The sequence below is a fragment of the Anas platyrhynchos genome, chromosome 8 (genome assembly GCF_047663525.1).
Source record: "Anas platyrhynchos isolate ZD024472 breed Pekin duck chromosome 8, IASCAAS_PekinDuck_T2T, whole genome shotgun sequence".
Taxonomy (NCBI): Eukaryota; Metazoa; Chordata; class Aves; order Anseriformes; family Anatidae; genus Anas; species Anas platyrhynchos.
The window spans coordinates 16,785,456-16,808,561 of record NC_092594.1 but is presented as its reverse complement, the minus strand read 5'-3'; the positions used below and the strand labels follow the sequence as shown (position 1 = coordinate 16,808,561).

At 46.3% G+C, this 23,106-nt stretch overlaps 2 long non-coding RNA genes across 4 annotated transcripts in view; one reads left to right on the top strand and one right to left on the bottom strand.

Annotated features, from left to right (window-relative positions):
* The window catches only part of LOC113844284 (uncharacterized), a 135,471-nt gene that overhangs the window by 9,371 nt on the left and 102,994 nt on the right, over nucleotides 1-23,106 (top strand). The window contains exon 4 of the long non-coding RNA XR_011810939.1: nucleotides 10,319-10,449. This is a non-coding gene — a long non-coding RNA (uncharacterized lncRNA). The remainder of the gene's footprint in view (nucleotides 1-10,318; nucleotides 10,450-23,106) is intronic.
* LOC106016032 (uncharacterized) lies at nucleotides 13,935-21,008 on the bottom strand. Of its 3 annotated transcripts, none has more exons than XR_002400440.4 (3): nucleotides 20,635-21,008; nucleotides 16,456-16,695; nucleotides 13,935-16,239 (listed from the first exon to the last, which is right to left on the bottom strand). It is a non-coding gene; the product is annotated as an uncharacterized lncRNA (long non-coding RNA). The 3 variants fall into 3 exon arrangements; XR_001188458.5 differs by having other exon boundaries at nucleotides 16,513-16,695; XR_001188481.5 differs by having other exon boundaries at nucleotides 13,936-16,239; nucleotides 16,529-16,695.

Genomic DNA, 23,106 nt, shown 5'->3' with positions numbered 1-23,106 from the left:
AGGGAAGGTCTGCGATAGAGCAGGGTGGCTTCAAAGCCTGCTCGAAAGCGCGGAGCTGTCCCTGGAGTGAGAGCCTGCACCTGAGGAAGGATCTTGGGCTCTTCCTCCTAAAGGGCTCCTGGGGCTGGCTGAGCTCGCTGCATGCTGGTTTGGTGCAGGAACGGTCCCTCCATCCCCAAACCCCATCCCTTCTTGCTCTGCTCCCCCGACACCTCTCAGTGTCTGTGTGGACCCTTCCTTCTCTGTTCCTCCCTTCTTCTGCCCTTGTTTCAGCTCAGGCTGGAGCATCACCTTAGCCTGCCCAGGGCATGTGGCCCTACTGCAGAGGTTTGGGGATTGTACAAGGCTCCCTGCACAGTGCCTTTGGCATTTCTGATGTCTCTGACATGCAGGGAAGCAGAGGATTCAGTGGCTGGGCTTTAGGTGAGCCCAGGCACCTGGACTGTAGAAATGCAGGGTACTCTTTGAGGTAGGAATGTCACCAGCATGGGCAAGGAGGGAGTAGCATGTCCGCCTCGTGTTGACTTTGCGAAGTGATGGGGAATGGCTGTGGGACTGTGCCCCCTTACAGCAGTGTGTGTTAATCCAATGCAACCTGTGGCTGAGGAGATATGGGCCCAGGACCCAGCCACACCTGAGCTCCAGCCTGCTGGTGTGATGGTGGAGCTCTGGGAGTGCAGCAGAGCTTGAGAGGAAGTGCAGCTGTGGGAAAATGGCCATTACATGGTGTGCTCCTCATACTGCATCACGCCAGATGCACACACAGTCCGAGTCAAAGGACTTCCTTGGGCTGTAGCTGGAGCCTGTCTCTGCCTGGGAGTGACTGATCAGAGCTGGGGGTGTTTTAGATTCCCAGAAACATGGCCGTGCTCTTTAAAGATGCACACCAGACCCATACCGTGCTCGTAGCCTGAGTAAAACTCAGCATGCCAGCCAAGTCACAGGCAGGGCAGTGAGGACTGCCCACCAGCATGCCAACAAGGCCAGTGCTTTGGAGCAGACAACCTGCAGCATCTCGTGTGATGTAGCCGCTTGTCTGCAGCAGGGAGGGGCACTTGCACTTCTGCACTCAAAAGTAGCAACATGTTGGCTTGGGTAAACATTTGTTGATGGAAGAAACTGCACTAAAAAGACATGGCTGTGAAGACAAATCCCCTGAAAGGAGCTGTGCGTGTTTTCTTGAGAGCAGTTTGTTCTGTGCAGCACTTCTGGGGGTACATCAACGCAGCCAGGCTGGGTGTCTGCAGGTTTAGCATGGGCTCTGTTCCCCTGGAGAGGAAAAAGGGGCCATGTGGTTTCCCTCACCCAAGCTAGCTCGGGTACCACCACGCTGCTCCTCAGGGTACAGAACGGATGTGTTGTTGAGCTGGGGCTGGGCTGCAGTGACTGCTGGCAGCAATCACAGGGCACACAGCATTCAGCGCTCTCGCACCCTGGTCTGAGCTGCTGTGAACTTTGAGCTTGTGAACCCACAGCTGTCTTCAGTGGGCTTGTTTACTGGCTGGAGCAAAGAAGTGCTCCAGGCAAACAGGAACTCTCTGGGTGTCTCAGCCTTTTGGGTGCTGAAAGAGTTCTGGGACTTGGTTAGAGCTGGTTTACCTATTAAAAGAACACTTATTTCTGGCTTTTCTTGAAGGAAGCTTGGGCTTTCAGGAAGATGTTGCCTAAGGATGTCTGTGGCCAATTAGTGTAAGGATGATTGGGCTTTATTCCAGAGACTGTTTGTAAAGCACTGAGCAGATTGTGTCTCTTGGTGATCCTATTTTTGTTTTTCCCTTTCTTTATTTCCCTTCCAGTTAGCAAGGCAGTCTATGGTAATTATTTGGGACGGATACTCTTTAAATCCTGGTATTGGGCAAGCTTTGATATACCCTGTGAGGAAACCCAAGAATCCACACTTCGGGGAAGACATTGCTGCTGTTACCCAGGAAGACACCTATTTTGAGTGTAACAGACAAATTCACCAGCCTGCATAGGGAACGGGAAGAGAGAACGAATGCATTTCTTTCCCAGGAATGAAAATGTGCACACTTACATTTCTGGCACAACCGTGGACAGAGCACAGAGGAATGTGAGAACAGTGCTAAGCCCCAGCTGGCTGCCTTGCAGCTGGGCTGTGTCAAACCAGGAGTTAGTGCTGCCCCTCCAGTTGGGATCCATGTATCCTCGTGTAGCCAGCTTTATCAGATGAAGTTTGTTTATAACGTTAAAGCCCCGTGGACTGGTGTACTCAAGTTTTTAAATCTATAAGCCCTGGATGTATTCCCAAGCCTGAGATAGATTGTTTACACTGGGCTGTCTGGAAGTACAAATGCATCCAAGGCTGTGAGGAAGAAAAATAGCACCTTCTGCAACAGCGTCCTAACTACTGTGTCTGGTTAGCAGCAGGCACAGGATGTAGCTGGATGCAGAGCAAGTGTGGGAGGTTGAGATCTGGGAATGGGAGAATTGGCTCCAAGAGGAGTGGAAGTCCCCAGCCAGTGCTTGGTGAAGCCTCTGGACAGGTGTGACCTGAGGCTTGCTCAGCTTTGAATCTCTGTGCAGGAAACTGTTAGCAAAATATTGCAAGAGTGCTCAGTCTGCAACACAGCCTTCCTCTCCGGGAGCCACTAGTCCTGGGCCTTCTCCGAATAGCGGGGATAGAAAGCTATTTGAGTTTTGTAGATGCTCAGGGAGGGGATGCCCTCTTCTGTCACTGAAATCTGAGGGTGCCCCAGGACACTGCGTGATGGGCAGTTTCTTACTGTGGCTCTGGGGAAGGCTGCGAACTGCTTGCCAGTGTCAGAGCCCTCTGGTTCCTGCAGAGCAGGTCTGTTACCTGATGTCATTCCCCAGATTGAATTGCTTTATGTGTGTGGTCAGCCAGAAAAGTCCTCAAGTCCCATCCTTTTTTCATATTTGCATCTGTCCTTCCTTTTGAGCTTTCTTCTTTTAAACATCTGTGTGCAGTACAACATCAGCCTCTAGTTTGTTCCTGTATGACTCAACTGGATGCAATTCCAACTCGTGATGAAGGCAAAGCCAGTGAGATGGAGCTGGAACATGAATAGCAAAGAAGGGCCATCTAAGAGCACAATGAAGAGCCAAAGAAGGGAAATAAATATGCAGTGCCCTGCCAGAGACTTACTTTCTTATTCCCGGTTGAGAAGATTTTTCAGTAACTGCTGAAGCACGCTGGCGCAATGGTAACCGGGGTCACATTCGACCACAACAGTGTCTGTGGTTAACGATGGCTCATTGGTGCCTACAGTTACTGCTCACAGCCATGGCTTCTGCTTGGCTTTTTATTTGTGACTGATTTCCTGTGTTTCGTTTGGGGTCCTATCTGATTACATGCTCTGTTCCATGATATTTGTTCTAACTCTTGGACTGCTGCCTCTGTAGCAGAGCGCTGTGCAGTTGCCTTTGTCCAGCTTCTTCCCAACAAGCAAAAATTCTTGGAAGATGCAGCGTGCTTGTTGCAGCCAGGCAGGAGCTGTTCCTTTGGCCTGGCCCTGACACTGTCATGGTGACAGTCTTGTTGGAGATGGTGGGAGCGGACTTGGACATCACCCAGGCTCACAATGACTTGCAGTAAGCCTGGTCTTGTCATTGGGAAGCGAGGTGACCTCCATGTGGAGATGAAGATGACAAAGGGAAGGACTTCTCAGAGGGTTAAGATGAGATCAAGAGGTGGAAGTGGGAGAACTTGTGTGTGCCAGCTGATCTCATGAGACATTCCCAACCACATTAACAAAAGCTGTGTGACTCCAGCCCCTTAGCTTGGGGTAATGCTAAGCCCTGACAAGGCGTGTTTTGTGTCACAGTGAAATTACGGTGTCAGAGCTAGCCAGGGGTGTGAAAACCTTAATAATACTACTTGAGAAAGATGAGTCAACCTTCAGCAGTCAGCGTCCTGCACTGGGGGTGGCTCTGACGTTTCTGAAACATGATGCTGAACAAGTCTGGATGTGCTTCTATTTGAAGGCAGTTGCTTATTTGTTTGACAGCAAATAATCCTTCAATGACTTTTCTGTTGACAAGCTTGGAATCTTATTTCTTGTCCCAGAAAATCTTGCTGTAAGTGAGAACCAGCTGGAAATCCTTGAGAGCCAAATACTATAGCTGTTTCTTTTCTGATCGGATGGATTCATTCTCTTACACTTCAAGCAGTTCTTTCAGTGCCTAAAAATGCTCTGATAAGTGTAGGAGTCCTCTGAGCATCCTTTTTCAAGCAAGCTCAGAGCTGTAGCCTTCTCCCACCTTATGAGCTGTTTGACTGGCTCTGATGTGGTTTGTGGTTATGTGTAACATCACTCATGTGGCCCTCATGTGCTTTTGATTTCAGCATCACTAGTGAGTGCACTTTCACGTGCAAGTGTGAGCTTTGCTCAGGAGAAGTGTGCAAGTACTACGGAGAGGCGCTGAGAGTCACCTTCCCCAGTCTGACCTGCAGGGTCCCTTTATCAGAGGTGCAGGCATGTGGTCTCTTGGTGCTGCTGCTGTGCAGCCCCAGGGGACGCCTTGCCAGGCACAGTCCTTGCACTCAGCTGCTGCAAAGTGCAGTAGCTGTGAGTATGCCAGCGTGGGATGAAATTCCCCAGGGTTAGATGGTATCTATAAGGCAGTGAGACGTTAGTCTCATTCCTGCCTTGCCAAATTACAATGCCTCCGTTGACGCTATGATGCAACGCTTGGGGTGTTGGTCTCTTAAAAACTGCAGTCTGGGTGTTACCCTGTCACAATGCGTGGGCTTTGAAGACATTTGTTCTGCCAGTGCCCATGCTGTGTGTGTTAGGCAAATGAAGAGCAGACACTGGCATCCCGGGTTGTCAAATGAGCCATGATGTGTTGATGGCAAAGAGGGCAGGCATGGTGCTGCTGTTGGAATGTGGTGTTGAGTCAGTAAATTTTCTGCTAAAAGATGACAAAGCAAATGGCAGAAAGTAATCTTTGCAGAAGCTCTGTTTTCTCTAATTGAGGTTTGGCACGGGTCTGTCTGAAGCTATTGCACTGTTAGTGGTGCAAACAATGTGGTGGTGAAGACAGATGCAGGACGGCCTGTTATATTGGGCTCTACTAGAGGAGAACTAATCCAGAGAGAGCAGGGGCAGCTAGTTGCAAGACTAGCTCAGCTTCTTCTGGGAAGTCCTCGTTAACTGCAGCTCGGTGTTCTGCTTTGACTGATACAAAGAGGAAGCAGGTAGATGGGATTTTTTTTTGCACTGTATTCCTATCATCCTTGGCCTGGGGATATGTAGTAGCGGACAAAGGGTGAAGCAGTTTGCTAGACCTCTGCAAACTGGGTGGAAGAATGAAAAAGATGGAAGGAAGTCATGAAGCTCACTTGAGCAAAGGGAGGTGAGCTCTTGTAAAGCCATCACGACATATCCTACCGGGCAATTTTCCTTAGTCTCTGCTGACTAGACATTGTGAGGACCCGAGTTCAGTGCTTCTGCAGAAAAATATGAATCCCAGGCCCAGGAGTGGTGTTTCTCTGGGCTTAGTAGGGTGATGATTAAAAATGTGATAGCTGTTGAACCAAGATGCTGTTGAAGGAACAAGACGCTTCAGAATGGGAACTGGTGCACAGAAGGGTCCTGTTAGCATGCTTACAGTAACTGGTGTATGTATGCCTTCTTAACTGTATCTTCAACTCTCTGCTTGAATGTCGTAGGGCTTAATGCAGTGGATTAGGAAACCAGCCAAACCACAAAGAATAGTTCTCAAAAAGGCCTGACCCCATTAATCAGCAAAGCAAAGATTTCCCCCCCTCCTCTGCTGAACTGTTTCATAGCCAGGGATGTGGCACACTGTGTTTTACAGCATGTTGCCTGGCGTTGGAAGTGCTAATGGATGTGTGGGGCGCTAATGTGGTAGTGAGAGGGTACCCTAGATGAGAAGGTGACTCTGCTCCAAAATGGCACCCAAGGAAACTAAAACTGCTCAGTGACAGGTACAAGCAGAAGAAATCATGCAGCTAAAGATCATTAGAAACTGGTGATTGAAGTCACCCAGAAATGAGACTCCATCTGAGAAGAGCTCTCTTATAACAGGGATGCAATTAAAGCTCTTTTTAGAAAGGTGAGTTTTTTACTTTGTACAGAGCTTGAGAGATTTCCCTTAAAACCTCTTGTCTTGGAGTTTTGTCTCTCTTAATTCCTTGGTACCTCTACTTCACTTCTGTCCCAAATGGTGTGAGGCTATGCTGTCCCTTGGAGAGGAGGTAATGCTAGCAGGAAAACCCAGTATCCTCTGGTTTGTTTTGCATCTGCAAGCATCATTACAAGTCTTTTTAGTTCAAAAGCTCTTCCACAGAGGAAGTGACGTTCTTATGCTCTTTTCCTCCTGCCACTGAGTTCATAACTCTTCCCTGGTCAGGCCTCACCTGGGGTACTGTGTCCAGTTCTGGGCTCCCCGGTACAAGAAAGACAGGGATCTCCTGGAAAGAGTCCAGCTGAGGGCCACAAAGATGATACGGGGCCTGGAGCATCTTCCCTATGAAGAAAGGCTGAGATCTGGGTCTGTTCAGCCTGGAGAAGAGAAGACTGTGAGAGGAGATCTCCTCAATGTATATAAATATCTGAGGGGTGGGGGACAGAAGGATGTAGCCAACCTCTTCTCAGTGGTTTGTGGGGATAGGACAAGGGGCAGTGGCTGCAAGTTAGAGCACAGGAAGTTCTGCACTGACGTGTGAAAGAACTTCTTCACAGTGAGGGTGACGGAGCACTGGAACAGGCTGCCTAGGGAGGTTGTGGAGTCTACTTCTTTGGAGATATTCAAGGCCTGTCTGGATGTCTACCTGGGCAGCCTGCTCTGAGGAACCTGCTTTGGCAGGGGGGTTGGACCCGATGATCTTTTGAGATCCCTTCCAACCCTGTACAGTTCTGTGATTCTGTGTTATGCAGTGATCCTCAGCTGCATACTTTAAAGGGGGCTGGGAAGCCATGCAAGCCATCTTTGTTGGGTATTCACAGTGGACTCCAGATACGTGCTACTCAGCTTGCTGAGTTTTTTCTGCAGTGCTTTTATGTCATTTATTTTGGGTATATCATGCACTCGTGAGGGTCTTAGGAATAGATATTTCAATACTGTGTTTGTTCTTGCCACATAGATAGGCACACTATACTCGTGCTGGCAGATCTCATTTGGAAGTGTGGAGAACTTATGCCTATAGATCACATTCTGGGTCTGAGTCTTCTAGGACGCAGGCCCCAGCGATATTCAGATCCACCTCTCAGATGGCACCCGGCTCACTTCCTTTCATTCTGTTGTTCTGTGATGCATTTGACTTCCAATATCAAAGCCTGACAGTGCTGTGCAGCTGTCTGAGAAAGGTCACCGAAAGCCAGAGGAGTTTCACAAAAAACATAGATGAAAAGTTGACTCAGATTCGCTGAAGAGAACTAAACCCTTCTCTTTTTCTTTTAGAATTATCTGTTTTTTGTGAAACTCACTGGTTTGCTGTGACCTTTATCTTTTACCCAGACGTAAGAGGCTTTGTTTTTGCATTCACGTGGGGAAGGATTTCAATACAGAGTTCACATCCTGTGCTGCAGGTTGGATTGAGACTTGGTTGGTCCCATCACCAACAACTCTTGTTGCCAGCCTCAGCACCTGCCAGTACCTCTGAATGGGAGGGTTGCAGCTGGCAGTGATGGGGGATGCCTCAATCCAGCATCTGGCAGCCTAGAAATATTCATTCCTGCCCGGATGGCCTCAGACCTTGCAAGGCTGTGCCTGTGCTCCAGAGGTTGTATCCTGAATCCTTCCCTTCCTCAGTGCAGTGTGATGCTGGGGGGGACTTCTGTGATATGATGATGTTGGGCCGAAGTTTTTCTTGATCCTAGGAGATAAACAATAGCTCTGTGTGAATAGTGGTGCCCAAGGCCTTTTATCAGCCTGGGCTGAAATTAGAGATTTTGCTGGCATCAATCTATAGCAATAGTCAGTTATGCTGTTGGTGTGGCTACTTTTCTTTTGGCACAGTTTATTTTTCCTGTGTGTAGGTAAAATAGAAGTTTGATATCTGATGAGGTGCCCAGAAAGTGCCTTTGTAGGACAGAGAGCAGTATGAGGTTGTGATGCCCTAGGTGTCTTTTGGGAGGGCTGGTAGTTGATGCACCAGGTCATAGTCTCAGGTGACTCTAGGATGCTATTAATATCCTGTCAGGCACAACATCTTGCTCTGAAACCAGCAGCTACTGGCTGTGGCAGCTGATGGCCCCTATGTGGGTTGGTGGTTCCCGCAGACACCACTGAAACCGATGCTCTTGTCTTGCTGCTGCCATCTGTAGAGAGAGGTTGCGGAGCAGGGTGGAACCCAGTGACACTGCACAGTGGATAGGAGGAAAGAAGCTGTTTAGCTGGATTCTTTTCCTAATGCAACTGCTTTCCCTTTTGAGAAGTTCCATGAGTCACACGTGGCTAAGTTCATAACAAAGCAAGAAGCTTTCATAGGGTGGAATTCTCTCGCCACCAGCAAGAGATATCCCAGTGCTGTGGGGTGGGCCATGGTAGGGGTCCTTGTGTCTGCCCAGGCAGCGTGACTTTTAAAGCAAAGTGAATTTAAGCATTGGTTTCAGAGCAGACTGTCCACAACCTTCTTTCTTGCTGCAAAGTGATCAGGAGAGGCATCTCATTTTAGGGTTTTGTGGGTGGGTGATGGCTGGATGCAAGGCAGTTCCCCAGCAGCAGCCGTATTGGCCTGGCAGGCTTGTGCCCATGGGGCTTGCTTGCTCTTTGACTGTGGCGATACCCTAGACTTCTGAAACACTATTACAGCTCCAAGCCCATCATCCTCGTGTTACATGTATAACAATTTCCATCCCTCCAGGGAGGCCTTGACTCTGTCCCCTGCTGTGGGAAGTGGATGGGGGTTGCTGTGCCTCTCCATAGCTATCTAAAAGGAAAGGAGCTTGTCTAAGGCGTGGACACTTCTTCACCATCAGCAGAGAGGTGAATGCTTCGGGGATGGTCTGAGCATTACTTGCCAGAGCACACCCTAGGCAATCTGCGTGGTGTGATTGGGTGCATCAAGTCTAAATGCGTGTGAACATCCAACTTTGATTTCTGTAGCTTTGAAATCAGAGGGGAAGTTGTGAAGAGGCTCCTATTTGTGGAAATAATAATTTGGGAGCCTCTAGTGATATTTTCAGAAAGCTATAAGAAAAGTATGGCCTACATTCCCAAATAAATCCAAAGAAGAATCTTTAAAATGTGCTTTGTCTCATTTGCAATTACAGAAACTGAAACTGGGCTTCTGAATCATTTTGAAGGCTGTTGGGAAGTTGGCTGTTAGGTATCTAGCATGTTTATTTGGAAGTTTCCCTAGCGGGATTACCGTCTGTGTTATGTCTTTCCCTTTTGTCAAGGCAGGGAAGTCATTCTCGGGGCACATGCTGATTGCAGTAATACAGCACTAGCTTTTTCAGTCAGTTGATCAGATAAGAGGTACAATTTCTGTGGGTTGAAAGAGGGACCGTGTGTATGTAAACAGAGAAGAAAGTTGCCCTGATTCAATTAAAACTGTGATTAAAAGCTTTGGCCATCAACCCAGGGCAGATCCTGCAGAGGAACCCTCAGGATTTGGGTAGACAATTTAAGGTGGCTTTAGGTGAAGTGGCTGCACCTGCTGAGCCATAGCAAGTGTGTGTGCCTGCTGGCCTTCCTTGATCATGCATGAACTGCATCTGAGTTCAGACCAGTTATGCCTTTCCCTGTTGATGCATGAACACACTTGTGCCTGTGGTGATTCACAAATACTTGCAGAGGTTTTTACTGTCAGACGAACTCAATCTAAGCCAACTTCACCCTATTAGGAGTCTGCTAGAGTTGACTAGACATAAACAATTCCTTTAATGAGAATGAGCAACTGCAGGAGTGTTCACCCCTCTGCAGCTTAAGTAGTTGCAGCTCACAGTTTAAATCTGATCAGCACAGCTTGTTCTGTCCTTTTACCCAACTGGACATCATTCAGCACGTGAGTCGCAGACAGGAATTTTTCTCCATGTTAGAAGGGATGGGGATTGCTGGAGGAATTACAAAGTGCATTGGGAATTGCTGTACTGGGAGACAACCAAAAATACCAAGATCAGAGATACTGGGGTGGCTGGAGGTGAGGAGTACTCAACCTTACCTACAACTTCCATGAATTGCCCTTGATCAAAAAGTCAGTGCTGGTTAACAAAATATGCTTTGGACAGAAGTTATGAGGCAACTTCAGTGTGGAAGGATCAGAACTATCATACCAGGAATACTAAGACCAGAATAATAGAAATGGGCTGAAACTCAGCAATACATGGTGCTCAGTGACTAATAACAAAAATCTGTTCTTAAGCAGGGGCCTCATCAGTTAGAAAATACTGAGAAGGAGAAAAATGTCAGTGTACTGGCTGATCACAGGATGACTATGAACCATCAACGTGATGTTCTTGTGAAAAAGGAAAATTTACTGTGAAGATGCACCAGGTGAGTTGTGTTGACCCCTGGTCCCCTCTGGGACACAGGCACTGGAGCAGATGTAAAAAGTGGTGTGGATGCCCTGTGTCCTTGGACATTTCAGTGCAATCTTGTGTAATAAAGGAAGCCCAGCAAAAAGTCTTCAAGAATGCTGAATGAAATTAAAGGATTGAGTGAGTGTAAAGGACAGGAGTCTAAACTGAAGAGTAGTTCTGTCAGAAGAAGAAAAATATGTTTGTCACTATTTCTTATGTGTTGGTTGCAAATGAGGAGGTTTTTAACCATTAGGGTCTAGAATACCATCCTGCTAGAGACAGAAGCACCAGGAAATCTAGCCTTTCCCTAAAATGACATGCTAGAAGGGACTAAAGGACAGGCCCCTAATAGCACAGCATGGTCTGTGAGCTGGTTCATCCAGTTCAGTGCTCCCAGACAAGCTGTTGGTTAAGCTGCTGCAAGTTTTGTAGATAGTTTGCTGGCACAAGGTTAATAAGTGTAAGCTAGCTCGCTGAAAATGCATAGAAGTGGGCCTTTGTAACTTTTTTTTTTTTTTTTAAGTATGGAGTTTTTCAGAGATTTAGAGAAAGCTGTTTTGAGTTGTGTGCTCACAAGTCCCAAGTTGGATGAGCTGAATTAAGCCAAGGTAGATCAGGGGAACACTGATTTCAAGAAAGTGCCCCTGCACGTACTCAAACTGATTTTTAACGACGCAATTTGAAAGCCCGTTACTAGATGACAGAGCTGTGATTTCTCTGTTGGTAAAGGTTATGATGGAGGAAGCCAGAGATGCTCAAAGAATTCTTGGCAAGGTGGGGCAATTAACTATTAGAGATTTGGAAAGCAGAGGTGTGTGTTAGTCATCAGCGTGTGCTCGGAGCTGTCGGTAGCTGATGCATGCTTTTTCTGAACAGATGGCACTGCAGGCTTGCTCCAAGAGAAAACCTAGGTCACTACCGTCAGATGCAAATTGCTCTTCTGCAAAGTAGACGTCCACTGCTTTGTCATTATGAACTTCAGATACTTTTTGCTTGTATTTCTACCCTCCTTCCATCAGTGGTTTCAATTCTGTATTATAAGTGATCTAATATAAGTAGGAAGAGTCATATCTGCAGGAGGGCGAACCTTTATCCTTGTAGTCAGAAGGAACTTGGGTGGTTTTATTTGAGTCAACAGGATCAAAAAAGGAGCAAGCAGCACTAGGAAAGCTAAATTTAACAGTGCTGCCTTGTGAGGCATGTTCTGCCCTGGTACTGTGCAGACTTTGGGGATTTCACTTCCTCCCAGTGCTGTTCTCCAGCAGCTTGGCCCTGGCAGGACACCACAAGACACAGCAAGGGTGCAGCTCACCCACCTACAGCCGGAGTACAGCATCTTCAGGTTGCAACTGCCCTGCTTTCATGTGCAAATCTGGGGGGTTTGCTTGCTGTTACCTGAAATCCTCCATGGTCTACTTGTATAAATTGTGAGCTAAAGAGGGGCTGTATTGGGTCAGAGCAGGGCCTGAAGCAGATGACTGTGGAAGAGGATGGGTCTCTGCAGTTTCCTCAGTGATTTACTTTCTTTTACGCTTTTGCAGTTTTTCCTTTACTCTTTGAATGTTTGTTATGATGCTTGCGGGCCCAGCCTCAACCAAACTTAGAATGTTCCTATTAAGGAAGTCTCTCTTCTTACCCAGTTAATGGCTGCTGTACGACTGATCTAAGCAGATCTCTGGTCAATGGCTTTTCAGTGCTCAGGAAATGGATCGGCAGCTTGCCCCATTTGTGCAGCACCTAGAGCTTCTCCTGGTGATCTGGGAGGTTCAGAATGAGAGACCCAAGCACTTTCCCAACATGCCAGGTCCAAGCAGTGTGCCAGTTGTGCTGTCCAGATCACTGATGCTTCTTGCAGCCTTCTGAGGAAGGAGCATCTGGTTCCTACCAGCACTGTATTGCCTAAGTTATCTACCACTACTGGTCCCAGAAATGGATACCAGAAGCTTTAGGTCATCTCCACTAATGTTCCTGACACTGCTGAACCTGTTACTGTTTGGAAGGAATTAGAAACGATGGGAATTTCCTGTTTTAAAAATCTCTAGCAATATGGAGTTAGAGGGACTGTCCACTTTTGCTTGTATATTTTTAAGATTGCATCTCAAAGAACTTGTCTTACAGTATTAGTTGGTGTCTAGCAGGCTGTCCCTTAGCAGTCCCAGTATTTCTTGTGATGGTCACTTTTCCCTTGTTTCCTGCTTCTGGGAAGTGCTATGAACTCCCTGGTAGCAGTTTGTTCTCATACTGTTGCTTTCTGCTAAGTTAATTTTCCATAGGTGCCTTTCCAGCCCCATGTGATTCTCCTCAAGCACTCCCTAGAAACAGTACGGTGTTCAGATCAAAGAGCCAGGGGGTCCTGATGAGGCAGAACTGATGTCCCCAACTCTTTCTTTGTTGGGGGCAGTTTGGGCTGCAAATGGAGCTCCCGGAGTGGATTTTCTTGGCTCGCTTCCTCCCACACTGATGTATCACCAGGTGAGAAGTGAAGGGAAAGCTGCTGGAGCAGGCTGGGAGCAGTTTATCCTTGTCCTTGTTTTTTAATGGACATGAAAAGCAGTGGGTGTCTAGACCCGGCTTCTCTTTGTGGTAAAGCGGTGCTGTTGTTTGAAGAACCTGGAAACTACTGTTCTGAACACCACTGGAAGGAAACGAGCTGGTTTTGTGCTTTAGCAGCAGGGGATATTTCTTGCCTGGAGCCCTGCAGGCATGTTGGGGTTCAGTGGTGGATAGGTCACACAGAAATATCTTATAAGCAGAAATCCCCCCCTGGAGAAGTTAAACTTCATGGGTTTTATTCTTCTCTCAGTTGCACCCTCCTTTCTGTAATGTAGCTTCGTTTAGTTCCTTGGAGTTGTTCTAACCCACCTCAATGTGAGTAAAACCAGGAGGAGCTCTTGTATTTTCAGATGCAGCTTTGTGCATGTAGCAACTGCCAAATATCAGGCTTACACCTAAAGCCACTGATTTTAAAAGAACCACTGGAAAGTTTAGGATTTCACTTTGACTCATGCTAGTTTTCTTTTTATGGGAACATCATGAAGACTCCCCTTTCTTGATTCAGTTTTGACCCAACCAGAGCTGGGATAGCCCCTTTGGTGGAGCAGTGTGCATGAATTTCATAGGAACTTAAACAGATGCCAAGGAGAGATAGTTAACTCAATAGCATGTCTTTGTGTTTTTTTTTTTTTTTTTTTTTTTTTTTTTCACCTCAGGAGAACCTCTATAAGCTAAAATTAACATTAGACCTTGAGTTTTCACCTTCCAGGTACTGAAATGACCCAGACACCTTGCTTATAATATTAAGAATGAAATTCTAGTAAGAATTCATATGTTAATGTTTGTCTGAAAACAGAGTACAGGGAAGTCTTTGGGGTCAGAAAAAAAGTTGATATTTATACAGTGAAGTCTAAACAGGTCAGATTTCCTTTAGCAAAAGAATATGCATTGCTCGGGGTTTCACTTGTGTAGTAAAGCAGAGGGTATTTTTATTGCTGCCAGTCAAACAGCAACAAGTTACAGATAAATTGGCAATACAACATGATAAACTTATCATGGTATGAAACCATGGGCTCTGCTCAAACAGTACCACTAACAATTCCTTGTGACTTGATGTGGTCTAGTTATTAGAGTTAAAAGAATTGAAATAGGTATGACTTTATATTAAACCCAGAAACATTGAAACTTAGACTTTATCAGAAGGTAATTAAACAGTCATCTTTATTTACAGTAAGCCTTATTTTTCTCTCCTGCCAAGGGAAAAGACTATTTGGAGTATCGGCACTTGCTTATGTAAGCAGAGGGTAGATGGGTATCTTATCTGGAAATAATAACTGCCAACTTCAGCTGGGTAATTCTGGTTAAGGAGGAGGTCTGGGCCAGCAATGTTGAGGGCTTTTGACCCATGAGGCTGCAAGTAACTGCAGAGCCACATGGGGTTGCCACCAAAACATCTCATGGTTCTCTGAGCTTGAGCTGGCACTGGAAGTCATTTTAACCCGTGTTCTGTGCTGAGAAAGGAAGCTGTGAGCCCAGATGCCCCTTCGTGTCTGCTTCCATGAGAAGAGCAACTCTTTCACCTGCCCCAGCGTCGTGCTTTGTGTGTGAGAGCTGGCCCTTGCTACCTGGGCTTGGCTGAGCTCTGCAGGGCTGCTCACCTTCAGCATTGTATAAAGAGGCTGCAATGCTAAGAGGAAAGAAACCTGGCTGCAAGCTCAACAAATCCAACACAAATCAAACACCCTCTCCATGCCTTGTCTCCATGGCATCTGAGCAGTGCCACTCCTGAGAAGAGGGGGCTTGTGCCTGAGGAAAGACACCTGTGCTGCCAAGGTCTGCCCCGAGGAGTACTGACACAGGGTGTCTCTTTCTGAGATTGTTCTGTGGCCACCCACAGTTACCTGTCTTGCTGCTGAGGTGTCCTTACAGGACAGTTTCCACCAGACCAAACTCATAGTTAAGAAATCCAAAAACAATGCCTTAGCATGCAGCCTGGTCTCGTGTCCAAACCCAATGTGGATAATGGATATATTTGTTTTGAATCAGTCATTCTGGAGTCTGCAATGGTACTTGTTGTTCTCCCACAAGAGCTGTGGGTGTTTTTAATGTATTCCATCTCTCTTGAGCTTTGGCTGTGGGAATAACTGCTGTCGGGGCCAGCTCATCCAGCTCTTTGTGGTCTCATTCACCGCATCGTTGGCACCTCTTCTTCCAGTGTATTGCAGAGCTTCCTGAGTGGTGGTGCTGGAGCTTTTGTAACAGGATCCCTTCTCCCTTGAGCAGTGGAGGAGGAGGAGATCTTCTGGTGCCAATGTGAAATGATTCTGGAGATGTGTCTGGCCTGTTGGCCTAAGCTTGCAACTGGTGAGACATGCAGACTTCCACTCAGTGACAGCGGAAAAACAGCACAGGAAAAATAGCCTATGGCAGCTGTGCAAAGGAAAAAAGCTCTAGTCTCCCCTCATGGATGTGATGTCCTTTCTTTGACTTCTTGCCCATTAAATACATGACTTTCAATCCCTGCCAGTTCATTTTTGTAGTTTATTAATTATTGGTTAATGAAGCCATCACCCGGTAGGAAACCTTGGCTCAGATTTCCCAGGCTGTGGCTTATCTTGTGGGCAAGACTTCCCTTCTGAAAGTTGTCCCTGACAGATGCATTACTTACTCGTGCCACCTCCTGAGGGATGTGAGACCTGGCAGCTCAGCTGCCAGGCAGTTTGCAGAGTCTAGCTGCTTTCCCAATTTACCAGTGTGTTGTGTTTTTTTTTTTTTTTTGTCATTATCTTTTATCTACACAGTTGTATCTCTATTAAGTGATATGCATTAAATTATCTGGAAATAGTGGGAGGCTACTTGATTTCTTTGTAGCCATAGACCCATGGCCCTCTCCATGGGTGCTGGTGCAGCTCCAGTAAGAGCTGAGTCTCTGGCTCACCCCTCCTCATCCTCTCAAGCTGAGGGATATCCCAGCTGCCTGCCAGATCTGTGCTCCCATGTGGCAGAGCTGTACTGCCTCCCACTGCTGCTCTGCCTCTGGCTTGTCCTGCACACTGCTGACCAGAGAAAGGTGCTAAAGTGGTGGTGTTTTGGCACCGCTTGCAGGGTTTCCAGCGCTCTGTGTAGGTGTGTGCTCTGTGATGGGCTCTTCCCCGCTCCCTGTGTGATTAGGGAAAATGCATGGTGTCTGTCCATGGTGTTGTGATTCAGGATATAAAGGCCTTTGTCTCTTGAAGTCGTCATGTGAGAACAAATCTTCAGACAACAACCCCTATAATAATTAAGAAAAACAATAAAAATCACAAACTAATAAGGATTCTTCTGGTGGGGATTAAATGGCCTCCTTTCTTTTTCTCCCACTTCCAGAGAGTGTTCCTTGGAAACACTCCAACTCTGTGTAATTCAATCCCTTTTACTCATTAATTCATTAAGAATTTGTCTAAGGAGACTTTAAAGGTTTACAATAGATAGTTTTAACAGTTTTGACCTTAAAAGTCTTTGTTAATGCAGTCTGTCATCTATCAGGGTTATCTGACACTTTTACCCAGGTATGAGTCCACCTTTTCTCAGCCATTCTTATTGTCATCTCAGTAGTCAGGAGCACTTGGAACAGTCCATCCCACTAAGTTTCAATTCTCTCCATGTTCACATCTGATCCCAATCTCCTGCTTGGAACTGATGGATCAGGACTTCCAAGGGTGTGGTTTGAGCTAATGATCCTATGGTCCTGAGAGATGACAGAGAGAATGACAGCCTGAGTATATAGTTCTTAAGAAAAGCATCTTTTGACGCAAATTGAGGTAATTCATTCCCTTTGTCCATGTACAGCAATCCAAATAATATTTTGTATGGGGTAACTCCCACATCTTTTATTGGTGCAGTTTAAATCTGGAGAAGTACCAAAGATAAGCATTTCGTTTAGGGAAGCTGAGTTTCCAGAACTTAGTCAATTGCTGCTTACTGTCTGATGCTCTCCACACTTCCAGAAGAGGAAGGATGCTGAGGAGTGTGACATTTCCACTTAATTCCTAGAGTCCACATTAGCCCTTGCAATATTTCTGACATAAAGTGATTTCTTTGATCAGAGTCAATATTTTCAACAATTCCATACCTGGGAGGTTTTTGTTTTGGAATTACTTTAGTTACTATGTTCACAGTAAGAGATACTGAATGGAAAGCTTCCACCCACCCTGACAAATGATCTACAAGACTAATAAGTATTTAAATCTACCTACTCCAAGGAGTTCTGTAAAATCTACCTGTACGTTTTGGAAGTGTTGAATTCCTGGTTCTCGCCCCCTTTGGGCTGACTGCAGATAATTTTCCTATTTACCTTTTGTCCTATTACACAACTGCTCCTTACTTGTTCAGCTAGAGTGTATATATTCCTACCCATGCGTATGTCCATAGCACTGTGTCACATGTTGCTTGAATTCCCCAATGACCCTCTTGATGTAAAACAGTTAACATTTGCCTCATTAATACTTTATTCAGCATTTCTCTCCCATCAGGGAGTATCTGTTTTCTTTGGACTTGGTGACTCATAATTCCTTAAAAACCTATTTCTCTTAAAACTTTTTAGTGCTTTTTAGTTTTGGGTAGGGGTAGCTCAACAATTCCTTGAATCCTCTCTGAATTTATTCTTCATCCCCCCTCAGACACTAGATGCCCTAAATATTTGACTTTTTCTATGAATTTTATTTTCCAATACTTCCAAGCCATGTTTTCCCAGGAAGTCGAATAGCTTGTTAGTGTCTTCCTTCACAACTGCTTTCTACTGTCCTGACAGTAAAAAAATCATCCGCATATAGTAACAGTAACACCTCCTTTGGAGGTTGGAATTACTCCAAAATTTGTTCTAGAACTTGCCCAAATAAATTGGTGGCCCTGTAAACTCCTGAGATAAAATTGTCCATCTGTGTTGCTGCTTCTGCCCCATTTCAGGGTCTTTCCACTCAAAGGCAAATATATCTTTGCTCTCAGGGTCTGAGAGCACCCCATTAATAATACCGTTATTCCAGCCTAACAATTTATTATTTGAATGCCCAATCTCATTATCAAATCCTTTCCCTACAAGTTATTGCATGCACCCAAGGCAGGGACTAATTGCCCAGTGATTGTACTGTCCCTAGTCGCAGCTTGGTGTCCCCAAAAAGTGATACTGTTATCCCAGTCCCTTCTACTCCCATCACATTTAGGGTTTAATTAGTTAATTAAAGCCTTAATACTTTACAGGCCAGTAATGACCTGGCTGCCTCAGTGTATTGGATTCACATGGCAAGGTTCTGGCAGTGGGGGGGCTGCAGTGGTAGTCCCTGTGAGAAGAATCCCGCAGCTGCCCCATGTTAGTTAAGGGACAGTTTCAGCCAGCTCCAAAGGGGCCCACCCCTGCCCAGAGCCAAGCCAAGCCATGAGCAATGCAGTTTAAATCTTAATGAGCACATCCAAGAAAAGATTTAAAAACAAAAAAAAAAAAAAAGAAAAAATAAAACAAAAAAGAAAACAACAACCTGCTGCACAACATCAGCTGGGAGAATGAGGAATGAGAAACCTCCCTGCAGACACCAAGGTCAGTGCAGAGATGTTCCAGGTGTCAGAGCCGAAGCCCCCATGTGGCACACAGAGAGGCCCCTGGTGGGAAAGGCAGACCCCCGCAGCCCATGGTTTGCTGCAGCAGAGCAGATCTCCATGCTGCAGCCCATTTAGGAACAGCCCAGGAAGGTCAGCACCACACGAGAGGGACCCCACACCCCACACAGCTCCCAAAGAGCCTGTTTTTTGCTGCCTGTGGAGGAACCCACACAGGAGCTGCCCAGTAAGGTTGGTACCCCACAACAGAGACAACAGAGCAGTGGGGAGAGTGACTGTGAAGGAGTGGTGGAAACGAAGCACCATGGACTGACTGCAGCCCCCACTCCTGCCCCCACCCCGTGCCGCTCAGAGCAGGGAAGAGGTGGAAGAGAGTGGATGAGGGAAGGTGCCCCCAGCTTGATTTTTGTTTCTCACTGCTCCAGCCCATCAATAGGTAATAAAATTTATTAATCTTCCTATGCTAAGTCTGTTTTGCCTGTAATGATAACTGTAGAGTGATCCCCATTGAGGTGCACTTGAGGAGCCCTTAAGGTACACTTTTTCATTTATCAGGGAACCAGCTTTCTGAGAAGCCCTGACTCCCCTATTCTGAATTTATAACAGCGATCTCTCCTCCTTCTTCCGCTCCATATATTCCTATGTGAAGTGGCCAGCCTGGCCACACTTGAAACATCTTCTCAAAGCCTGTCCCTGCTAGGATTTAGGCTGCAACACAGGTAGCTTTCCTTGTCTGCTATTCCTCCGTCTCTCTTCCTCTCCTTTCCATCCTGGGCCCTCTGCCTCACTACCCAGTACGCTGTGAATACCATTTGTTTTGCTCTCTACTTTTCCTTCCCATCTTCCCTCCTGGCGTGCACCTTCATACTACCTGCACTGTTCATTCCATCCTCTCAACGTCTGCAACTTTAATTACAAAATTAACTTTAAAGAGCCTGTGGGCTATTGGGTCCTCAGGATTCATTCCCGAGTACTTTCTACTTCTGACCCTGAGTCTTTCACAGGATTTCCGTGTTGTGGGTTGTTGTTTATTGCAGTTAGATAAGTGGATGCTTCTGCTCTGGGGGTGGGTGTTAGTTCTTTCCCATTTTTGCATAGCTGCCTGGAAAATCATTTCCCTCCTAAACATTCTCCTCCAGTGAATAACATACTCAGGATTGACACTTCCCCCCAGGAATACAAATTAGGCCTTAGAAACGGATTTGACTGTTCTGCTAGGCCCTCAATTAAAGGCTTGCATTTCCATCTTAAAACTCCTAACCTCTCTGCTGGTAAGGGGGGAGTGGCACCAGCTCCGTGTCAGCCTTGCGCGGCCATGAGGCCCCACTGGGACCCCCCTGCCTCTGCTCCCGCTGCTCCACACTCCCCAGTGTGACTTCTCCAGGGACAGCATCAATGGCATTCCCTGTCTCCCCTCCTGGAGCAGCTGCCGTTGCCTCCAGGGCAATATTAGGATTGTAGGGAGCATAACTTGATTCCTCCTCTGAAAGCAGAACATTATTGTTTACATATAAATTTCAAGCCTGGATTTTCATCAGACCTGTATTTTAGCCAAAATACTTAAGCCAGACAATTACACAATGTCAAGCCATTTTATAATTTATTTTTTAATATTTTTCCCTAATTTTTGGGTTGTTTTTCCAAATGTTTATCATTCTCTCCAAAGGGCTACCTTTAGGCACAATCCTGGGGTCTCCAACCCCACTGCTGACTCTTGGAACCCTTAATCCCCAGCTCTTCCTGATGTGCTGCTGTGGACTTTACCACCCACAGGGTACCACACGTCTCTACCTAGGATTAGGACAGAGGTGGGTTGTACTGCCGAGCACCTCACTTCACCGTGCTTGGGGTACCTTACACTGAAGGGCCCAAACTCCTGAGACTCTCTTTCACTCATCTCTCTTTTGCTTTGTCCCTCTCCAGCTGAGGGGACTTGATTTGTTCCCTCACAGGACTACAGAACCTTGTGGTCAGGACTCCACACTCGCTTCATGCTATAAGTGCATCTCGTTCACACTCCACACAAGAGTCTCCCCAAACTCAACCCGAGGCAAGATAATGCTGAAGTTTCCCTTACCTCAGTCCATGCATGGCTTCCCAGTCTGAGTTATTGGCAGTAATCCCTGTGCCTGTTACTGATCTGGGCTGGACTATATGTGGGCTGTGTCTGCGTATGTCTGTGCTGGCCTCCCTTCTCCCCAGAGCTTTGCAGAGCCTGTCTTCAGATGAACAGTCTTGGTCCTTTGCCAGCTGTACCGAGATGACCCACCACCCCTGACGGGACCGCTGAAATCAGTTTGTCACCTTCCTGTCTGTGGTGGTGAGAAATCTTCGTCAGGCAACAAGATCCTGGATGAGCCCCCAAATTGTGAGAAAAATCTCAGTTTTCTTCAGACAGGATCTTCTGTGAAGCTATTTTGTTTGGAATTGCAATGGCGGGCATCCTGTCAATTAGAGTGCATTTTAGTAAACAAATCATAATCTTTTATTCCCTTTTACCCGACCCCTGATCACCACCCCTTTTTCCTCATAGGCTGAGTACTACATGTTCACAAGCTACTCGATGCTCCTCTGTACCATATATGTACAATTTTTCTTTTTTTTCAACCCTTTTATTTCTCTTTTCTTATGTTTTGAGAACTTGTGATCTTTGTTTTACTGTTCTCACACTGCTCATCCTGTTTTTCTCAAGTTTCTACCTTATTTTGGAACAGTGAGGCCTTCTACTGTCCACTTATCTACTTAGCATTTCCCCTTATTACGACTACACAACTACCTTGGAATACAGAAAACTGGTTCTCTACTGCAAAAACACAACTGTGTTTCTCACGGTCAGAAGTCAGTCTCCTGTATAGCCAGAGCAAATATTTCCTGCAGTCATCTCTTCTGTTCTAGCCAGTGGAGATGCTGGAGCTCCTGGTGTGACGGTGCTTGATCATGCTGCCGTTCTCCAGGGTGATTTGGGGCTTCGTGCAAGTTGGGCAGAACAGAGCCCAAAGCAATGCCTTGAAAAGTCACGGTAACCACAAGTGACACACTGATGGTTTTTCCAAAATCAACTCGTAAGGCACCTATAAACCTAGATCAGCTTCTGATTTGATCTATAGCAAGACGTAAATATGCCAAATGACTTTTCAATTTAGACAGTCTTCTCCTTCTGGCTTCTTCCAGTTTACTGCCTTTGTTAAAAGTGCTCGTGTTTTAGCTTCCTTCTGCAACATACTCAGTTTTCTCTATAGGACTTCAATCCTCTTTTTAGTTGGTTTCTCATTGACAGCAAAACCAGCTGCGGTAATTGTATTGCTATTCCTCTGGAATTTCCTCAGTAGTTCCTAAAACAATGCTGGTTGGTGTGTAATGTTATCTTGGACTGTATTATGTGGAAGAGAGAACATTAATTATGAATGAAATCCAAAGCATTTTCCTACACTACAGCATCAGAAAAGGGAGTGTTGTTTTCTTTAGAACTCAAACTCTTGTATTTGCTTTCATTTGCAATTTCCTAAGAAAGACAAATTGTTTTGTTGTTTTTAATTTGCCAGTATCCTTTAGGCATGTTCTGCTGCTCCAGTGCTGTGCTGCTTATTAGGGCTCTGGCCTTACTGGCGGTTCTCCAGCCTAAACATACATGAACTCTGCTACTTGTCAAAACTGCTACCCTCTGTTGCTAATGCTGGTTATGGTGAAATATACTCCTGGACTCCAGCATGCCTCCAGACAGCTCTGCATGTTGCCTGTTCTACCTGCTGAGATTTCTTCGTAGTGCCTCATAAGAGAACTCATCTTCTCCCCAAGGCACCTCTGTACAGAATTTTTTCCCATCTTCTGCCCCATATGGGTGAGGAAGCCCTGGGTCTCTCTAGCTGCCACTTTTCATTTGCAGCCCACGCAACACAGAGACTTTGGGAGGATGAGAAGTAGGTCCAGAGTTTCCATGTGAAGAAGCAGACCTCAAAAAGGCTGTGAGCTTTGTCTGATCCCTAGCACCAGCACGAGGGATGTGCACCGTTGTGTCCTCCATCCCCTCCTTCCCAACAGCTGGCAGTCCTTGACTACAAATCGGCTGCAAATCCCTTGAAGCACACAAGTGAGCTTGTCAGTCATGTGGTGATAGTTATGTAGTCAGTACTTCTTAGTGCGGCTTGACTGTGAGCAGGAAGTATCACAAGTGAGCCAGGAATAGTAGGTGTTTTTCCAGAAGCGGGGATCCCCAGAAGCACTGGAGCCAATATTGGATGCTCTCAGCTGGTGCCCTAAGATAAGCAGGAGGACGTGCTCACTGCTCAGCTGCTCCCTGTCTTTTTGTGGGTCTTTGTTAACAGGAGAGGTTCACAAACACTAGTAGAGATGTGACTGGAAAAGTACAGGATATCAGGGTGCTAAGAAGATCTGCCTGGGACAGGGTTAGACTTTGCTCCTCCTAGAGACATTGTCACGAGTCAGGTATCTGTACCATTGTCATTTTTGGTGGTAGAAGTCTCTCCTTCCAGATGTGGCTCAAGAAGCAGTGTACCTGGTGTCAGACCACTGGCAAAAGAGGAATTGTGTA